Genomic DNA, 4,877 nt, shown 5'->3' with positions numbered 1-4,877 from the left:
CAACGTTCTATCTTCAGACCGTAATGACAAGGTACGATGATCCCGAAACTGTCCAGTTTCGCCTAGGCGGATTAATCCACCAGCTAAGCATCCCAGAGTTTGGTGCTGCACTAGGAGTTCAGGAAGGAGAATGAACTCCATACTCTCAGTCGCCACATACATGTCTCTCCCTCGAAGTGCTGGCATATGCTGGCCCCTAGCACGGCCTCCTACAATCCTAGCCGCTCCAAGGCATCAGTTCTCCCACCATCCCTGAGGTATTTACATGCTATTTTAGCTTACACGATTACAGGAAGGCGAGAGAGCACTAGCGTCGTCAACATCCACGACGCCTACTTTTTATGGTACGTGTCGCAAGGGCACGTCATCGACCTTGCTTATTTCATCGCCCTTGTAATTCAGCACCAGATGGAGCGGCATCGGATGGGGGTTATCTCCATTGGCCCTTATGTGACTCGGTTGGCGCGACACTTCAGGCTCCTCAAACCGCGACCCAAGAATCATCCCTTACCATTATTGGCCAGATGTCTCCACAAGGCATCTCGAGCATGCTTAGCATAAGGATGATCGAGAGGCACCGAGGAACCTACCCTCCCCAGTATCGTCTCGCCCAATCTACCGAGGAGGAGGCCTACGAGGACATTCCTAATGATGTCCCCCCACAGCACGAGGACCCATTGACTCAGCCACCACTACACTCTCGTCCAGTTCATGCGGTGGCTTCATACGCTGACATCTCTGAGCGTCTCACTCGATTCAAGTAGCAGTGTTTTCAATGATTTGACAACATTGATGCTACTCTACAGCAGATTTGTCAGCACCTCCACATCTCATCACTAGTCCCACCTCGCGAACTATCCAGCGATGAAGATGTTTAAAAATATTTATTTATTATTTTATGTTTTTAATTTTATTAGATTTTAGAAATTTTATTTTTAATTATTAATTTCAGTTATTTTTTTTAGTAATTATTCTTCCTAATATCCCCTAAAAAGTTCTTGATTTTATCACAGTTATATAGAGCTCTTAAGCTCATCGTCACATAGGAACTAAAACTCCACCAGAAAAGGTTCTCCACGATTGCCATGTCCTGCTTGACCACGACCATAGCCACCACTAGATATAATATTCTTGTGGCGCAGGATTTATGGATTAATAAACCTCTACGCTGCCGGAGTATCCTCCTCCACTCTCGAACTAATTACTCTCCAAAATAACAGTTCGAGGAATTCATCATATAGAAAGTTTCACTTCTCTCCCTATCTTATTTTTATATTCTATAATACCTATCTTTGTACATTGAGGGCAACGTACATCTTAAGTGTGGGGGGTATTCATTCATTATCAAAAAAATCCCTGAATAATCACCTTGTTCTCTTGAAAAGTTCTCATATCGTATTTAGGTTAAATTTTAATTGATTTATGATTTTGATTGATATATCTTGAATTAAAACATAGGGATTTATGCATTGATTGTTTAAACTTTAAGACATTAGAGAATCAAGAATGATGAGTTGATTTTTAAGAATTCAAAATCTTAGGTTGTTTCCCCAAAGTTTAGGTATTACTTTGAATTGGAATTCATGAGTCTAAACATCAAAAAGTCATAATTTTTGTGAGATTTTTAAGCCTTTTGAGCATCTATTAATTCTTTCATGCTCACTTTTATTATTGTTTTGACTGCGTCAGTATTGAACTGTTATTCTAGAACTTGCTTGATTATGCATGTCAAGATCACACCATTTGATTTGATATATCAAAATGATTAAGGCACCTAGGATTAACCCACTCATGCCATGAAAAGCCTACCTCCACGATTAACCCTTAGTAAACCCATTTGAGCCTAACAAGCTATTCCTTGTATTAACCTCAATATTAACCCTTAACCCATTATTGTTGAAATCCCCTAAATTAATTTGATCCCTATTTTTGTCGAGATTTGAGTTGAAGAAATTACTTAGCTATGTCTTGTTTGTAATAAGTTAGTCCTTGAATATTTAACTTGTTCTTAAAAAAAAAATTATGTATACATATCTGTAATTTCATATTCTGAGAAGAAGCTCTGTTGTACGCAAGTGAAGATTAACTCTTTTTCTAGGGAATTTTTCAATTCAATCTCGATTCTAACCCTTTCTTTCAGCTTGTGACCACACCCCCAACCAAACTTCATTACAACCCTCTAAAGACCTTTTGATTGATGTATCATTTTAAATTATAGTGGTGGAGATTTGATTTTCATGCAAGCCTATGGTAATGACTTTTCATTATTGACTATTGAGTGCTTCATTTATTGTCCTTAAACAGCTCGAGTGATTTGAGTGAATTCTTAGTGGGGATGTGAAACTCTGTGATATTCTGAATCAAAGGTAATTACTTAGATGCGGAGAGACACCTATGTTTGCATGATTAAATACTCAACTTGGAATATTTGAGACTTTGATGTTCTTTTAGTTGAATCCTCAATGTATGATTACCTATAGATTATTTTGAAATATTATTGATAGAAATTATAAGTTGAGAAGAATTTATTTTGATTATGAGTTGAGAATTTTGCTTGAGGACAAGCAAATCTTAAGTGTGGGGGTATTTGATAAACCATAAATTATACATATTTTTACCCCATGTTTAAGGAATTTTATGGATGATTTCTCATTAGAATTGGGGAATTCGATGCTCCTAATGCTTTAATTTTATGTTTTATACTTAAGAGAGCATAGAAGAGTGAAAGGAACAAGAAACGGGCCAAAAATAGAGAAAATGGGCCAAATTACGAACTCAACACGGCCTGGACTTCCTCACACGGGCATCCCACACGGTTGTGTCAATCTGGCAAAATCGAAGCATGATTCACACGGGTGAACCACACGGCCGTGTCAATTTGGCAGGCTCGAACATGGCCTGAAGTAATCGTACACGGGTGTGTCACACGGGCATGTCTCTGCCAAGCCTAAGTTGAGTCCAATTCAGAAAAGGCTACTTATGAGGGCTAAAAGGGCATTCCAAAGCATATAAATACACCCTAGAGGAGGAAGAAAAAGGGAGAGAGAAGGGGGAGTAAGGAATTACTCGAAAGAAGCTGATTGATCCATCTCAAAAGCCGGATTCATCATCAAGACTGAAGATCTCTCCTCAATTTCCCTTCTGGAGTTTTGGGTTTTCTTTATGTTTTGTATTCTTTATTCTTATGAGATGTTTTCTTCTTTAGTTATGAACTAAAACCCCTAAATACCTAAGGGGAATGAAACCTAAGACAAATCTTGTTATTATTTTCTGAATCGTATGATAAATATTTAACTTGTTCTTAATTATGTGTTCTTAATTCTTGTTTTGATATCCCAGGATACTAATTCAAGATAAGCTCTTATTCAGAGGAGGAATAGACCCTTTCTAAGAGTACATTTATCATAATTAAGCGGAGTTGATTATGCGCCTAGACATAGGGTGACAAGATTTTCCCGGATTAGGGTGAAACCTAATAAGGGGATCCATAGATCGAGTTAATGCAACCCTAGAGTGTTAATTAGAGAAAAGTCTCGGTTATTAAATCCTGGGATTAGATGTTATTAGTCTTGAATAGGGATAATAACATAACTTAGGGATCTCTACGGAACAAGTTGAATGAATAAATCGTCTGATTCGGAGCTAGAATAACAAGTAAAGTCTAGGTGGATTTTTCCTTAGGTATTGTCCTAAGTCAATCGATTTTTCCCAAAGCCAATTCCCCAATTCTTTTCTCTGTACATTCTTAGTTTAGATAATTAATTAATTAAAACAAAAATCTCTTTATTCTTAGTCTAGATAATAAAAAGACAGTTATTACTAGTACTTTTAGTTCCTTTGGGTTCAACAATCTGGTCTTGCTAAAATCTATACTACTGTTCGATAGGTACACTTGCCTACATCATGATAATAGTTAGTTTCAAGAACGATTAATTATAAATATTTAAAACCTATCACGAAATCATGTGATCAACAGTAACAACAGATGCAAGATCCACCACCACCTGCTGCAGGTAACGTACCACGTGAAAATCCATTGTTTAATTATGCTGATGATAACACCCTAGGAAACACCAGCATCACAATTACCTGAAAACATACACATGGCTCAGAACGAAAGATCCCTAAAGGATTATGCCTTACCAAGTCTGGACATGGTTCAAGAAAGTATAGCAAGACAAACAATTACAGCTAATAATTTTGAAATCAAGTCGTTGATGATTCATAATAATCTACAGTTTAGGGGAACAGTGAAAAATGACATTAATCAGCATTTAAAATAGTTCCTCAGACTTTATGATACTTTTAAGGATAACGGGGTCACCAATGATACTATTCGTCTTCGGTTGTTCCCCTTCTCTTTGATTAATAACGCCTGTTCTTGGTTAGATTCGTAGGCACCAGGGTCTATCATGACATGGGATGAACTCGCTAGGAATTTGTTACAGAAGTTCTTCCCAATTAGCAAAATAGTTTAACTAAGAAGAGAGTTTGTTGTCTTTGGATTGATGGAGGGAGAAAGTTTCTATGAGACATGGGAACATTTCAAAATGTTGATTTAAAAATGTCCGCACCATTGATTTCCTGAGTGGATGTGACTGTAAGTATTTTATAATGGGTTGGATGTGATTGCATAATTTAGATTAAACGGAACAGTAGAAGGCGCTTTTATGAACATAATGTAGGAGGATGCGTAGGAAATCATTGAGAGCATGACGTTAAACTCTTGTCAGTGGCCTATTGAGTGATTTACATATGGTTAGAACCCTGCTACTATTAAAGCTGTACAGTAGGATTACATGTATCAACAGTTAGTGGATAGACTCTACCATATCGAATCTGCTTCTGCACTGTCTATGCATAAGGAAGACAAACTA

General features: G+C 37.4%; 1 non-coding gene across 1 annotated transcript; it reads right to left on the bottom strand.

Annotated features, from left to right (window-relative positions):
• Nucleotides 1–4,475: 4,475 nt before the first annotated feature.
• Nucleotides 4,476–4,582, bottom strand: LOC121207836 (small nucleolar RNA R71). Its single transcript, XR_005902950.1, has one exon. It is a non-coding gene; the product is annotated as a small nucleolar RNA R71 (small nucleolar RNA).
• Nucleotides 4,583–4,877: the final 295 nt, after the last annotated feature.

This window comes from Gossypium hirsutum, chromosome A01 (assembly GCF_007990345.1).
Source record: "Gossypium hirsutum isolate 1008001.06 chromosome A01, Gossypium_hirsutum_v2.1, whole genome shotgun sequence".
NCBI lineage: Eukaryota > Viridiplantae > Streptophyta > Magnoliopsida > Malvales > Malvaceae > Gossypium > Gossypium hirsutum.
The sequence above is the reverse complement of the archived record's forward strand: the minus strand, read 5'-3'. Positions and strand labels throughout refer to the sequence as shown.